The 17181-nt window shown below is 26.8% G+C and overlaps 2 long non-coding RNA genes across 2 annotated transcripts; both read left to right on the top strand.

The window, feature by feature from the left end:
- Positions 1 to 431: 431 nt before the first annotated feature.
- Positions 432 to 1414, top strand: LOC111307329 (uncharacterized). Its single transcript, XR_002692150.2, has 2 exons — positions 432 to 852; positions 1000 to 1414. It is a non-coding gene; the product is annotated as an uncharacterized LOC111307329 (long non-coding RNA).
- A 7366-nt stretch (positions 1415 to 8780) lies between these two features.
- Positions 8781 to 9715, top strand: LOC111307957 (uncharacterized). The gene is made up of 2 exons (XR_002692252.2): positions 8781 to 9233; positions 9381 to 9715. It is a non-coding gene; the product is annotated as an uncharacterized LOC111307957 (long non-coding RNA).
- Positions 9716 to 17181: the final 7466 nt, after the last annotated feature.

The raw sequence follows: 17181 nt of genomic DNA, 5'->3' as shown, positions 1-17181 counted from the left end.
TTTTGAAGTTATTTTTGTTTAAGGAAAAATTAATAGTTCAATTTTTTCCTTAATTTTTGAAATTATTTTTATTTAAAGAAAAATTAAAATTTTAACTCTCTCTTCATTTCTTAAAATTTGTTTTTTAAGAAAAAATTGATATTTTAACTTTTTCTTCACACTTTTTGAAATTATTTTTATTCAAGAAAAATTTGATAATTTAACATTTTCCTTCTTTTATGAAATCATTTTTATTATTTTTTACAAAAAAAATTGCTAAAAATATTAAATAAATAAACAAAAAAAATTTACCAAAAAAAAAAGTCTCAACTCGACTTAATAAACGACTTGGCTTGACTTAAGACCGGATCACCTTGTAGTTTGACTCGGTTCATGACTCAACTCGATTTGGAAACTGTTGATCAAATGGGTTGGATGGCGGCTGGTTCAGGTTTAAAAATGGGTTGACGCACAAACCCCTGAAGCGGGCCAAAAATAACCCGGTTTCCTTTATCCAAAACGATGACGTTTTCTTTGTTGTATAAAAGCTCCCTTTTTTTGTTCTGTCATTTTTCACTTTGCTATTCTCTCTCTTCACCCATCCTCTTTTCTCTTCACCCATCCTCTTCAGATTCTCTCTAATATTTCGATAAACCTCAGATCAGTTTTCCAGAGTTTGGCCAATGAGTGCAGCACCAGTCGCTGGTCACCATCATCGAAATTATCCCAAAAACCCTCTGCCAACTTGTTTGGCCTCCCCTTTTACATTCTCAAATTGGTTTCTTCATAAACTTGTTGATTTTTTTGTCAATCTGAGCTTAAAGTTATGGTTTTGGTCCCCTTCTCCGCTGCTACGATGGCCACCAAATTTGGGTATGTTTCTCCTCTTTGTCGAATCTTCCTTTTCGCCAAACTTGAAGACATAAATCTCTCTAAAACACCTCGAATCCAAAACCTAAGGAAAAAGTCCTCTCCTCTTTTTGTTTTCTTGTGCTGAACTTTTTCTTTGTTGTTGTGTAGATCTTGAGTTGGTGAGCTTGGACTCTTGGTGGTAACCATGATTGTTGTTAAAGCTTTTGGATGGGTATGTTGTTAAAGCTTTCGGATGGCTATGGCGTTGTTAAAGCTTTCGGATGGCTATGGCCTTGGCAGTGGAGGGTTATAGTGGAATGTAAGGATTAGATTAGAAATTAAGTTTGCTGATTGTTGACTAAAGGAAATAGTCTCAGTATTGGGATTGGATGATTATGTGTTTGCTAGTTAGTTTTCTTGTTAACAACCCCCTATGTATTGTGTGTTTGCCCTCGGCTTAGAAACCTAGAAGCTGAAAATTCAAGAACACAAACCTAGGTTTTTGACTAAACTGCTTATTGTTTACTAAACGGAAGACTAGCATTTTTAAATAAACCAAAACCCTCCTCTCTGTTTTTGTTTCTTCTCTGATCCCTCTTAAGAGTTGAGAATTATGTTGATTATATAGAGGTTAAATTAAGCTTGGAGATAGAATTTTAGATGTAAACTGATTAAATTTCAAATTTTTTGTGTTATCTTTGAAAATGATAATCTTGGAACCCATTTCATAAAAAAATAAATAAAAGAAAATTTCAATCCTTACCTCCTTACCTTTCGAATTATTCTAAAAAATTTTCATTTATCATTTTCCATCCGATTATTATTACTTTTTTTTTTTCATTCTTTCAAAATAAAAAATATTTAAAAATAAAAAATTAGGCTATGTTAATCCCTAACCAGGCCCATTTCATTTCAACTCAAGCCTAAAATACTTTGAAACAATAATTTAAAGCAAGATTAAGACAACCACAATTTTATTAGAGATAAAAATATTTCAAAAGACCTTCCATAAAATGAGGTGTTTACAACTATCTTATTTGTGCATTTTCTATGAAACGAAATTATGTAAAGATATAAACATTCATTACGTTTAAATTTGATTTAAAAATTAAGAGATTCTCATTCGAAATAAAGATTTGTTATTAGACTATATATAAAAAAAATTCAAAGATTTGAAATTTAAAGGTTCCCAACTCAAAATACAAAGGTTCACAATTTGAAATTCAAGAATTCGCAATTAAAATCAAAGGTTTGCATTTTGAAATTCAAAGGTTTACAAATTTTAAAGATTTGCAAAGCTGCAAAGAATTCAAAGATTCACAAGAATTTTGATTCACAAGAATTCAAATTCACAAAATTTCAAAAGATTCGTAAAAAATCAAATATTTGCAAGATTTTAAAGATTTGTAAGAACCAAAAGATTTGCAAGAATTTCATATTCACAAAAATATAAAGATTTACAAGATTTAAATATTCATAAGGTTTCAAAGAACTCAAAGATTTGCAAAAAATGCCAAAACTCAAATTTACAAAAATCTAAAAATTCACAACAATTTCAGATATTCACAAGAAATCGAAAATTTGCAAGATTTGCAAGAATTTTAGATTCTTAATAATTTAAAGATTCACAAGACTTTCAAATTTGTAAGATTTTCAGATTCGCAAGAATTTAAGGTTCACAAGATTTGACGATTTGCAAGAATTAAATATTTAAAGGATTTGAAGATTCACAAGAATTCAAGATTCATATGATTTGAAGATTCATAATGTATTCAAATTTTCAAGAATTCAAACTTTACCATTGTAAAGATTTGCAATTGTAAATTTTTTAGAAATCCACCTCCAAAATTTAAATATTCATATTCAAAAGATTTTTTTTAGTGATTCACATCCAAATTTTAGATATTTAAATTTGAAAATGCAAGGATTCACATCAAAATTTCAAGGTTCACATCCAAATTTCAAAGATTCACATTTAAAAATTTTAGAGAGTCACATCCAAAATTCAAAAATTTTCATTTGAAAAACTTTAAGGATTCACATATAAGATTTTAAAGATTTTTATTAGAAAAACTTTAGAGATTCACATCCAATTTTTTAAAGATTCTCATTCGAAGCTAAAAGATTCACATTTAAAACTCAAAGATTTGAAAATTTTTAGAGATTATGCCTAAAGGTCTTGCAAATCACTCTCAACATTAAAAATGCTCCTTCAAAACAAAGGCTCCACAACTTTAAAATTTCAAACATTTTCCTCTTCCAAAAAATCATTAAAATTTTCTCATTTGAGGAATCAAAATCTTATCTTAAAAAACCTTCCTCATGTAAGGATTCAAAAGTTCAAAATTTCTTCTTATGAAAATTCTTAACCTCTCACCAAAGTTAAAATTTTGAATGTAATGAATGCCATGCAAATGCTTTCCAAATATTGCAAACACAACAATTCATATTCTCACTAAATAATGAAAATGCATGATTCAAACAACAAAACAAATGCAACATTCAAATCAATGATCTATATACTTACCAAATTAAGCACATGCATGGTTCAAACAACAATGCAAACGTAATGCATGCCATGCAGATGTTACTTAAATCAATGCCATGAAATTTCGATTTTGGTAATAAGGTTCTCAAGACTCCACCATCTCATATTTTACTTTTTAGCTTCTCAACACTAATAGTTTCAAAATTAATTCACAGATTCTGTCAACTGATCCATGTTATTTCCATCATATGGTGATGACTCACAGGTTATATTAACTAATCCATCACCATACTCATCACTTGGTCCCCACATTTGTTTTTCTCTAAGGTTTTTTTCATCTTTTTTTAAATTTTCTTTCTACCCTTATCATCATGAATTTCTTTTCAAAAGAATATAGGAATCTTTTATGAACATTATCATTCATTTATTTATCAGCATTTTAATTCATTACAAATATAATGTATCATATGTTTCCCTAATTATTCTAGGAGTGCAAAAATGAGATAAAATAAGGTAAATTGAAAAAAAGGGGTAATCAATATAAGAATGAGTCTTGTAAAAGAACAAAATTCAAAGCACACATGGGATCAATGCTTGTACGATATAACCATATCCAAATAATAAATATTCAAACAATGTTTAACATTAATCTAAATTTTTCAAAAACTCATTCAATTGAATTTTCAAATCATTTTGATCTCACCAAATTTTATCCCAGTTTAGTAATATCTTCTACCTAATTGCTTTTTTGTTATTTTTAAATCAACTTTTTCTTTTATTTTTTAACTCAAATTGCCCTTTCGGGTTTTCAATTTGAGTGTTCCTTTTTTCTCTTTTTTTCTTTTTTCTTTTTATTTTTTTCACATCCTTCTTATTATTTTTTCCTTCTCATTTCATTTCACTTTTATCCATTATTGATAACTCCTATATATTTTGAATCAATTTCTAGAATATGACAACAAATTAGGACCTCATTATCCTATCACCAGCATGCTTTAGACCAATAAATGATCTTTCAGTTCAAGCATTTGTATTTAATGAAAATAGACTTTTAAGGCATGCAACATAAGCTATGATGAGGGGTCACAAAGAAAATGGATAAAATAAGCTCAAAACATATGTTTAAAGGGTCTACACCAAAAGATCATTTCTCATTATACAAAGTGATTCGACATTTTGCCCTATTCTTCATGATTTTCATTCTTTATTCCCACATTTCATTTTTCACTATTTTTTTCCAAAAGGAATCCACTCATAAAATGATTCTTTTCCACCTTACCCCTTAGGTCATTTGTGGCATTCGCTTTCCTTTTTGTAAAGAGGGTTATTCTCTTTCTTTTTTATTTTTTCTCTTTGAAACCTTTTGTCACCTTTTTTTTTTTATTTTTTTTTTCAAAATTGGTCTCTTCCTTAAATTTACCCTCAATTGTGGAGGGTAATCCTTGGTTAAGGCTTTTTAGAAAAAGAAAATATAATAAGCTCAAAAGGGATAGCAATAGGTGATTTCATTTTTATGAATGGCAAAATAAAATTGGCAATTTTTTTATCTTAAATGTGAATGGTTTCTTTGAAAACAATCTATTGAACAAAGACAAACTGGTAAATGTTTTCAAGATTTGTTTATTTTATTTTTCAATGAATTATATTTGCTATCTTTACACCATTTGCTTCTTTTGCTCAAACAATCACTATGGATCAAACTTATTAATATGAATGAGCTTCCAAAATTAAATTTCAATATTATTGTTATCATTGTCTAAACATTCATCATTTGAAATTTGAGAATGGGAATAAAAAGGATAGAGAAACAACAAAGCATAGATAGTGGATTGGATAAAAGAGGAAATGTAATGAAATGCATTATTCTTGCCATTTTCATTAAAATGATAAAAATGAAATCTTATTACATAAAAGAATTCCTAGCATTATTTTTAAAAAAATCCTAAAATGACTAGCAACATTTAACCAACCTTAACTTCCTTATTCTTCTTAAAATTATACCTTTATGTGATTAAGCAATGGGCTTTTATTGACATTTAGCCCCGTGATTCTTTGAAACTTACCAAGCCTGGTTGAATCAAACTTTGTACCTTATGCCTGAAAGTATGACAAGTTTCTATAGAATGACCCACTTTCCATTATGATAATCGCTTGTGGCATTGACATAATACCATTTAGGATAAGGTGACTTCAATGGTTCCAAATGAACTAAAGATACAAGGTTATTCTTACATAGTTTTTGGAATAGCTCAATATATGTTATAGAGATGGATCAATGCAAGCTCTCTCTTGGTTGTTCCTAAATCTCTCTAAATTGCTCACTTTTTTGTTAGACCTTGAAACTAGTGTAGTGATAATAATATGCCCATATACAAGTGTTTGAAAGGCTGGTTGATAATTGAATAGGTAAGTTGGTTGTGAAACAGTTTGATAAGGGACTTGTACAATATTATTAACTACGGGATAATAAGTAGAATGAATAAATGGTGGATATAGAGCATAACTTTTGAATTATTGCCCCTCAAAATTCAAAGCTTGGGCTTCAACTTCTTTTCTTTTAGGCATCCTTTCTTTCTTTATACATGAGGTCTCTTCCTTCTCAAACTTATCACTCTTGATGGTATTTTCAATAATCTCCTTTAAGATTACCATGTTAGCAAAGTTTTTCGTTGCATTCCCTATCATCTTTTCATAGTATGGTGTATTTAGTGTACTAACAAAGAGTACTATGGTCTTCTTTTCAGTCAAAGATTGTTGAACTTGAGTAGCCATATCTTTCCTCCTGTAGGCATATTCTTCAAATGATTTTATCATCTTTTGTTCCATACTCTAAAAAAAAGACAATCAGGAGTCAGGTTTACAATATGGCAATATTGTGTAATGAATACTCAATTAAGCTCTTTCTAAGAATAGATACGAGTTCTATCTAATTAGACATACCACATCACTGTTGAGCTTGTAAAGCTGTCCTAAAACACATGCATCAACAACTTTTCATCATTAGTATAGGTATTAGTATAGGTACCTATGTTTTGACAGTACATAGTGACATGAGTTATTAGACACTTTGTACCATCATACTTCTCAAACTCAAGGACCTTGAATTTTAATGGGATTACAACATCTGGGACCAAGCAAAGGCATACTGCATCAATAGATCCATAAAAGTCTATCCCTTCAACTACTCATAACTTTTTTTCTAGCAAGTTCATTTTTTCGTTCAACTTTTGATTCCTCTAAAGTCTCATCTGCTTTCAACTTCACCCTTTCTTTTTTATTTGGGTCATCTAAGTTAGGGACTTGAATTGGTTCAACTATTTTTTTTTTTTTGTGAAACTTTAGAATTGCCTCTGAATTGATTCAGAAGGTATCTCAAGATAGGTATATCCGACAGGAGACATGAATTATTGATGATGATTACTTGGAAAGATTAGGCTTGCTATGGGTAATACTCGTGAAGGTATCAAAAGGTTGACAACATCCAGTAATGGATGGTCTTATGGACTAGCATCTTCTTCCATGGTTTTTTTTTATTCAACCTATTCAAAGCTTTTAGAATTTTGTTCAACTCTACCTTGAGCTCTTCATAGGCCCTTTCTATTTTCTCAAAGTAGTTTGTATTCTCTTGCTCCATTCATTTGGCTTGGGCATACATATTGTACTGATGGCGAGTAAGTTGAATCGAATTCCTAGACAATAGAGGTATCCTTAAACCTTGTGTAACATAATTAGCATGTTGATGTTACTAAGTGTTAATGCAAGAAGTTTTCAAGATTTTTCTAACTTGTTATAAAAGTCTTATATGCAATGAATGAATGCTTGTAGTGAATGGTTGACACATAGCAAATTATAATGCGTAAACACATGAATGTATGTATAACAATATATGAAAGGATAAATGAATACATCTACCAATGTTTATCATATTATGATGCATGACTAAATGCATATGATGTTTCATTAAAGTCTGACATATAACAACTTAACAATAAGAGATAATAAAAAATTTATCCACTTTTCATAGGGTTAATACAAATGAAGCTTAAAAAAGCCATTCATATGACTTAACAAGGGTTATATTCTAATAATGAGCAGGCGTGCTCTAACCTAAGGTTGGTTTCTTAAGTTTTACTACATGTGATTTGGATTGACAATTTTAAAGTTCCCAAATTGTTACTCACATCCTTGTCCATGAAAGACTAGTAAGCACCCCAATTTTCATGCATCATAGGCTGCCAGCGAAAAGAGTTCAATTTAAGTGAAAGTATTTCGTTAGCCACTGCGAAGATATTAAAGCCCTACGAAAGTGTAGGTACTATACTCTCTCATAGAGGGATGGAGCTCGAGTATAGAGTTCATATTATACATATGCATATAAATGACATAATAGGTACTTTAAAAAATAATAAATAACAAAAAAATTTTCTAAAACACCAAATTTATTAGGCCTTAGTTAACATAAATTTATTTGCTGGCCTAACTCTAGATTAGTCCCCAACGAAGTCGCTAAAATATTATAACATATAAATCTGTATACCTATAGCTAGATATAGACTTAAAACTTACCACTAATCTTTTTTGTTTATGTGCAATTGGCCACCTAACTAAATTTTTCTTATTTTAAAGAGAAATCCCAAGCTTGACTTGGGTATCTTCAAAAGTTATATTCTAGTCTACACAACCAAATTAGGTCCGAGAATACAATTACATATGAAAAAGATCATAACATGCTCATAATACTCATCGAAAAATGGTACTAGTTGTTTCTTATGTTATCCATTAAGCTTAAAAAATTTACATGTATTGAAAATTATTCTTAACTGACTATAATATTTTGATAAAAAATTAAGAAAAAATTTTCACTTTAAGAGTATACATGAAAATAATTATTTCTCTTGAAGAGGCTTCATAATTAGATCTTTAATATTTATCTTATTCTTTTAAAATTTTAGAAAAAAATTAATTTTAAGAAAAAATTGATATTTTAACTTTTTCCTTAAAATCTTTAAATCATTTTAAAAAGGATACTTCAATTCTTTTTAAATCCTTTGAAATTGTTTTCCTTCGATGAAAAATCGATATTTCAATTTTTTCTTAAAATTTTGAAGTTATTTTCTTTCAAGGAAAGCTTGATATTTTAACTCTTTACTCTAATTTTTGAAGTTATTTTTGTTTAAGAAAAAATTGATATTTCAACTTTTTTTTTTAATTTTTGAAATTATTTATTTAACGAAATTTAATATTTTAACTCTTTCCTTATTTCTTAAAATTATTTTGTTTTAAAAAAAAAATTTGACATTTCAATTTTTTCCTCATACTTTTTGAAATTAATTTTTTAAAAAAATTGATAATTAACTTTTTATTTAATTTTTTAAAATTATTTATATCATTTATATTATTTTTTTACAAAAAAATTACTTAAAATTTTTTTAAATAAATAAGCAAAAGAAAAGGTCTCGATTCGGGTTGGCTCAAGACTGGATTTGCTCGTAGTTCAGCTCGGCTCAAACAGGTCGAGTCTAGAAATAGGCTGACGCATAGACCCTCGAAGTGGGTCAAAAGAAACCCGGTTTCCTATACCTAAAACGATGCCGTTTTCTTTGTTCTATAAAAGCCCTCTCTTTGTTTTTTTGTTGTCATTTTTCACTTTTCTCTTATCTGTGTTTTCCATCCTCCTAAGGCTCTCTCTAATATTCAGATGAATCTCAGCACAGTTTTTCAGATTCTGGCCAGTGAGTGCCACGCTATTCACTGTCGTCGAAATTGTCCGGAAAGCACTCCGCGAACTCGTCTGGCCTCCTTTTTTATGTTCTCGAATTGGTTTCTTCATAAACTTGCTGGGCTTTTGTCAATCTGAGCTTGAAGTTACGATTCTGTTCCTGTTTTCCCCCGCTCTGATGGCCACCAAATTTGGGTATGTTTCTCTTCTCTGTCGAATCTTCCTTTTCGCCAAACTTGAAGATTTAAATCTCTTTAAAATACCTTAGATTCGAAACCTAAGGGAGAAAGTCTCCTCCTTTTCTGTTTTCTTATGTTGAGCTTTGTCTTTGTTGTTGTGTAGATCTCGTGTTGGTGACCTTGGACTGTTGGTGGTAACCATGATTGTTGTTGAAGCTCTGGGATGGCTATGGCCTTGGCAGTGGAAGGTTATTGTGGCATTTAAGGATTAGACTAGAAATTGAGTTTACTAATTGTTAACTCAAAGAAATAGGTTCAGTATTGGGATTGGATGATTATGTGTTTGCTGGTTGGTTTTCTTGTTAATAATCACTTGTATATTGTGTGTTTTCCCTAAGCTTAGAAACCTAGAAGCTGAAAATTCATAAACACGAACCTAGGTTTTTTGACTTAATTGCTTATTGTTTACTAAATCAAAACCCATAATTTTTAACTAAACCGAACCTTCCTATTTTGCTTCTTCTCTGATTATTCCCCTCTGATCCCCGCTAAGAGTTGAAAATTATGTTGATTATATGGGGGTTGAATTAAGCTTGGAGATAGAATTCCAGATGTAAACTGATTAAATTTCAAAATTTGTGTAATTTTCGAAAATGATAATCTTGGAACCCAATTCATAAATAAAATAAAATAAAATTTCAATCCTTATTTCCTTGCCTTTCGGATTATTCTCAAAAGTTTTCATTTATCATCTTCCATCTTATTATTGTTACTTTCTTTTCTTTTACTTTTCATTCTTTCAAATTAAATAAAAGAAGATATCTAAAAAAACAATTGGGCTATGTTAATCCCTAATGGGGCCCATTACATTTTAACTCAAGCCCAAAATACTTTGACCCAATAGTTTAAAGCAAGATTAAGACAACCACAGTTTTATCATAAATCAAAAATATTTCAAGAACTTCAACAAAATGAAATGTCTACGATATGACTTAACCTATCTTCTGTATGTTGTTCATGTGATATCAAGATCGTGATAGAATCCCTTGTGAGCAGAATAGAATAAATGTTTCACAACTTTATAAGGACTGAAGCACGTATGAAGCATGAACTGAGATGTGAAGATGAAAATATACATAAATTTAAGAAAGACCAAGGAAATCATTTAGTCAAGAAATTTACTTTTGAAGTCAATGAAAAATGCACTAAATGAACTAGTACAATAAAACCAATGTAACTTAACTAACTTAACTATTAAAAGTCGAAATAATCAAATTTATAGGGAAAATGTGTAAGTGACAAAGATCTGCATTTAATTGGTCAAAAGTGATGCAAAATATTAATTCAAAAGGGCAAGTAAACCTCGGTATGGTACCTAGACGATGCGAATCATATTTTGTTGCCTGCCGAAGGGCCCTAGCAAAAGCCTTAAAGGTTGCCTCAATAATATGATGTGAATTTTTTCCTGCAAGCTGTCAACAACCAATTTGAAATATTATGTCAAAAAAATGTAATAGTGAAGATGAAAAGCAAGATAACTAGAAGCTTTATCACTGCTTTTGATAAGCAAGCATATGTGCTCAAGCTTAACAGCATATAAAAATTTTAAAAAGTACTCTAAAAGGGTAGCCAATATTCTAAAGCAAACTTGTATTTCCATATTCAACAGCTATATTTTTTAATCTGGGAGCACTAGGATCAATCCGATATTCTTGCGCAAGAAATTCGAATTCAGCCCAAAATTGAAGGAAATACTGACCTTTTTTTTCTTTTCTTTTTTCAGTTACAATGACTTACAACGGCTAGAAATTTAAAATCCACATAATAGGAAGCCTCCTACACATTCAAGAGCAAAAGATTACATCCAAAACATTTTAAGTCAAAATTTACCATTTCTAAAGTATTCAAAGAGCAAAAATCCAATCATTGTATTACTCAAGCCTAAATTCTTATTGTATAATCTCTTCATCTTTGTTCTTAAATTCAGCAAACATCTATCTATTAAAAGTTTTCATAGTTTGCAAATTTCTTTGACATCCAAAAGGGATTAGAAAGCAAGAGGTGTGATATCCTCTTTAAGAGTTTTATAGTGAGATTGTGCAAGATCTTACAAAGGATAGATACTGCTATCTTGAGTCTTAAAAGGATAGAGAGATTGTAACTTGTAAAACAATATTCTACTAGTGGATTTGAAGTTTGGCTAAAAAAGTTAAGAGAGTGGACATAAGTGACTTTGGAAAAAGATCAAATCTTTATAAATCTTTGTATTTGATCTCTTTACTCTTACTCTTTTATATTCATTGTTTTTTATTTGTACTTTAATTTTATAATTTTCTTATATTTTTAATTTTTCATTTACATTTACTTGAAAATTTATCTTTGAGAAATAATTTAGAGACAATCCAATTCACCCTCTCTTAGATTGTTATTTACATTTGAACTAACATAGGGCTAAGATTTTTACAAATTAAAGGTTCCCAAATTATTTGTTACTAACATCCAAAGTGGATTACTAAGATACTCCAATCTTTGTCCATCATAGGTTATAAATGAAAATGATTCAATTTGAGTGAGAGTATTTTATTAGCCATTGCAAAAATTATTATCTCACAAGAGTATAAAAACTTTACCTCTTTTTAAAAGGGACAAAATCTAGGTGTATGGCTTATGTTATGCATAAGCATGTGTTAGTGTGTGTGTAAAGGAACATAGTAAGCATTCTAACCGTGCCCCACAATCAATAAAAGAAAAATGAATAAATAAGTAAAGGAAAAACAACAAACTAAAAATTAATATACATAAAATGAAATCAAGGCCATTTAATCAAAACATAAGATAATATAAAATAAATTACTATCTCGACTCTTAAATTGTCTCCAATAGAGTTGTTAAACTATCATAACGTACAAGTTTGATAACTCAATCATTAGATACTAACTAACAGTCACCACCAATATTTTTATATCTAAATGTAATTAGTTACTTATGAATCTATTTTTTTTAAAGAGGTACTAAGCATGACTAAAGGTCTTTAAAAAAAATAAGTTCTAATATGCTTATCAAAACTAGATTCAAGGATTTAATTACGTGTGAAGAATGTTATAGCATTTTAAAATATTTATCCTAAGGATAGTTCCATTTCATTTTAAATTATCCTAAAAGGTCTTTACTAAATGGTATGTTATATTTGTTTAAGTTTCATCCTTTAAATATTGGAAAAATATTTTAAATCTTCCCCACCATTTTAATAGAATTCTTAAAAACTCTTTCCCACTTTAAATGTTTCAAGAAACCCATTCGTTCTTTTGAAGAGTTTCCATTGTTCAACTAAATTTAATATTTTATGGAAGTAGTTTATTTTTAATTTAGAAACTAATTTTATTTTATTTTAGTTTTATTTTATTTTTAATTTAAAAATAAATGTTAATTGCCGTTCTTTGAAAATTTTAATCTATTTTCAACATTCTCACAAAATTTTTTAAAAAAATTTCATTATTGGAATAATTAATATTTAATTCCAAAACTCTTTCTTTATGCTATTTTCTTTTAATTGGAAAATAAAAGTTAGTTATCATTTATTGAAAATTTTAATCTAAATTCTCTATCATTCAGAAAAATTTAGAAAAAGAAGTTTTCACAAAATTTTTTTAAAATCACTCATTTGTGCATTTTTAGAATTTCATCATTGGAATAATTAATATTTATTCTCAAAATTTTACAAACAAACTAATTTTCTAAAAAATACAAGAAAGTACAATAAATCCAATTAATTATTTATTAGCTAACACATAAATTTAATCTCATTTATTTAATTAACATATTCCTAATTTTCATATAAAATCAAACAAATACATAAATAAATCAACAATAAATAGATAAATAAAATAATATAAATTAAAGAAAAAGGAAAAAGAAAAAACAAATTAGATAAATAATAAATTAAATAAACAAAATAAATATAATTAATTAATTAATTAATAATAAAATAAAATAAAATAAAAAAGAAAACAGGTGAAATGGATCAATCTTATATTAGGTCAGCTTATTGGTCTAGTTAGGTCATGCCACGGGTTTGCAAAATTTTTTAGACCTAAAAAGTGTCTTTTCCAAAGAAGTATTTAACCTAAAAATAATTTTTGTTTCATTTTTTCCGTTCTCCTTTTCTCTTTTCCTAGTTTCTCTTTGGCCTCTCGCTAAAATACTAAGAAACATTGATGAAAAAATCTAAAAAAACTCAAAATATAATAATAAATCCCAAAAATAAGTATCAGAAATTGCAAATCTCAACTAACAAATTCAATTTTCGTCGAAAACTTCACAAAATTTTTAAATTTTATCAGAAACTTCGCATGAATCTTCAATCTTCATTGAAAAATTCAATGAAAAATTTAAATTTTTTCATAAAATCTAAGAATTTTTCACAAAAAAATTCCTAAACTTAAACTTCGATTCTCTTTTTGTTTTCCCTGAATCTATATCTCTTTAATTCAAATACAAACCTACGATCAACCCAAGAGTCTTACCCCAAAAACTACCAAAAACAAACATTGCCAGAGCACTATTTTTGCCTTTTTCTTGTTTGTCTGTTGTTGTTTCTTGATTGTTTTTCCTTCTTCCCCTATGTGTCTAATATTGGTTCTTTAAATAGTAAATTAATCCTAAACCAAACTAGAAACAAAGTCTCAATCTTAGAGTCTAAATCCGATTCCCCTTTTTGATCCCTTCCCAAAACTAGGCTTTGTTCATTATATATTTTCAATTAAATACTAAATCCCATCCGAAACAATATTCTGAATCAATGACAGTTTAGTTCAGTCAAACACTCAATGCCCATTCAATTTGCCTTTCCTTTTTTACTTCAAAAAAATGAATAAAATAAAATAAAATAAAAATAATAAAAACCAATAACATTAAAAATAGAAAATCAATGAACAAAACTCAAACAAATGGATGTCTATGCATATTATTAAAAAATTAAATAAAAATAAAAGGTAACTTATAAAATATAAATTAATTAAACACTAAAATCAAAAGACTTAATAAATTACTTTTGTTAAGTATTACATTAATACTAAAGAATTTACAAATAATATATAATATAAAAGTATAATTATTTACAATCAAATTTGGGTAATAGGTACCTAAGATCATTTACTGTACCACACCCGAACCCCCGACAAATAATAAATTTACTTCTCGAACTCTATCCGAACCCAATTATAAAATATCCTTATCCTATTTAATCTGGTCGGATAATGAACGGCACTCATTTTTAGGATAATCATTGCCATATAAAGATAAGAAAAAAAAAATCTAAAATGAGTCAGGAAAATTAACCCATAAAATAATTAATTAAATCCAATTAAATTGGAGTGATTTTTTTTTGTTTTGTTTATTATGCTTTTAAATTTTGAAAACATAAAACATGTTTGGCAAATAATGCTATTATATATTGAAAACAAATACTATTATTTGAAATCTTAAAATTTAATAAATGAAATAAAAATTTAATAAATATGATATTGTATTCATTATATACAATTATAATATTTACATAATACTTAAATAATATTATTTTATTATTTAATTAAATTTGAATTTAACATTATGTAAGCAAATTATATTTATTTATAAATGAAATAATATAATTAGAAAATATTAATTCAATTATTTTCCTAAAATTAACAATTATACAAATTATTAAATATTAAATTTTGTTACATAATATTACAAATTAATATAACTCTAAATTATATTCAGTAATATTCATTAATATAATATTAAATAATATAATTAATATTTAATATTTAATGTTATACAATATATAATATATAAAAAATAATTAATTAATATTAAATTTAATATTTAGTAGTTAATATTAAAATAATTAAATATTTAATATCATCTAATTTAATATTTAATTAAATATTTCATATTTAATATTATATAATATTTAATTAAATATTTTATATTTTATAATATTAAGTATTGACTATTAAATTAATATGAAATTTAATATTTAATCAACTATTTATATTATATAAGTTAATAATTAGTATTTATTTAAATTATTAGTATCATATAATTTTTAATATTATAAATTTTATTGGTATATAATATGTAATTAAATATTTAATTATTTAATAAAAGTATTTATATAATATTATATATTACATATTACTTTTGAATTATTAAAGTTTTAATAAATATTTTTTTAATTTATTATTATTTTATAAGAAATTTAATATTATTTTAAATATAAAATAATTATTTATATTTATAATTTTTATTATAAAAATATATAATATTATATTAATATAAAAATGCTATTCATTTTATTTATTAATAATATCAGAAACAAAAACATGTTTTTGAAAATAATGAAAGCAAAAATTATTACTTCCAACAATTTTAGAAATTTTTATTTTCGTTTCCGTTTTTTGAAAACAAAAAACGTTACTCAACATATTTTCTGTTGTTTTCAAAAATAAAAATAAAAATAGAAATAGAAAATAAAAAACGAAAATGCTACCGAATGAATCCCTTAGTAAATAACTAATTAATTAAACCCCAAACCATGGGCCTAATATTTTTGAACTATTGTAAACCTAATATGATTAATTAATTAATTAATTGGGTTGAAATTTAATTAATTAAAAGATTACGAATAGAGCCCCAACGCCTAGAAGACTTAGAAGTCCGATATCAACGGTCGACGATCATGTGGACAAAATCCAGCTCAGAGAGTGTAAAAAGTACTAGTCAGGTTGGACTTTTGTGGCAGCTAATTTTACTTAGGGAATCGAGTTTAGTGGATAGTTGCTAGGGGTTTCAAAACGTGGCGCTAGGAAGACGTTCAGCACTTTGATTAAAGAAAAGCTAAAATCGAGGATTTATCATTATTGAACTCTTAATACCGTGGGATTAATACTAGAGAAAATTCAGCAAATGATAGATATATTCTAGCATTTTATATGATATGATTATCAATTTTCAGGCAGATAGTATGCTTGAAGGCAAAACATTTAAAAGCAGTTGAAGCTAAATTTTAAATTAGTTGTTACATGGAATAAAGAGGATATCGTAGAGCTAAGATTAAAAAAAATTTCAAAAAATCAAAAATTGATTTAAAATTATAGTATGTTATTTGATTTGAATCAATTTTTTTTTATTTGATTTAGTTTAGGTTGAAATATTAAATATTTTTATTCGATTTGATTTGATTTTTAGATTAAAAAATAAAAAAATAAAAAACATTTGAATCTAATCAAATTATATTTTTTTATTAATTTTTATACATATATTAAATTCTTATAAAAATAAAATAATTATTTTATATCTAAATCTATTTAAATATGTTAAAATAATAATAAAATTTTTTTGGTTAAAGGGTAAAAAAAACCTTCAAATAAAAATTTAATAATCATCCAAGCTTCTCTAGTTTTATTGTAATTAGTTAAGCTCTCAAACATTTATTTTTATCAATTGAGTTTTATTAGACGAAAATTCATTAACTATCAACACTGATTTCATGCTAATTGATGGCCCAATTATGATGAAAATAAATGTTTAAGAATTTAATTAGATAACAATAGATGTTTTAAAGATTTAAATGATCCGAAATAGATAATTTAATACCTAATTGATTGTAATAAAATATCATGAGCTTTAATAATTATTAAATTTTTGTTTGAGGGTTTTTTTTTTTACCTATTTATCAAAATTTTTTAAAAAATTTAAATTCGATGAATCAAACTGAATTGAGCTAAATCAATAGAATTTGATTTAGACCGAATTAGTTCCAAAAAAAGTTTAATTCGAATTTGAATCAATTTTTGAAAATTTATAATAGTATACATAATCGAATTAATCGAACCAAACTGTTATTATCCCTACTCTTCTTCTTTTTATTCTTTTTCTTCTTTTTAGGTACATTATCTTTACTTGTCATGTATATAGAGTAG

The sequence above is a fragment of the Durio zibethinus genome, chromosome 22 (genome assembly GCF_047325235.1).
Source record: "Durio zibethinus cultivar Kanyao isolate XHJ-2024 chromosome 22, ASM4732523v1, whole genome shotgun sequence".
In the NCBI taxonomy this organism is placed as follows: domain Eukaryota; kingdom Viridiplantae; phylum Streptophyta; class Magnoliopsida; order Malvales; family Malvaceae; genus Durio; species Durio zibethinus.
Note: the sequence above shows the minus strand (reverse complement) of the source record. Positions and strands in the feature narration are given on the sequence as shown.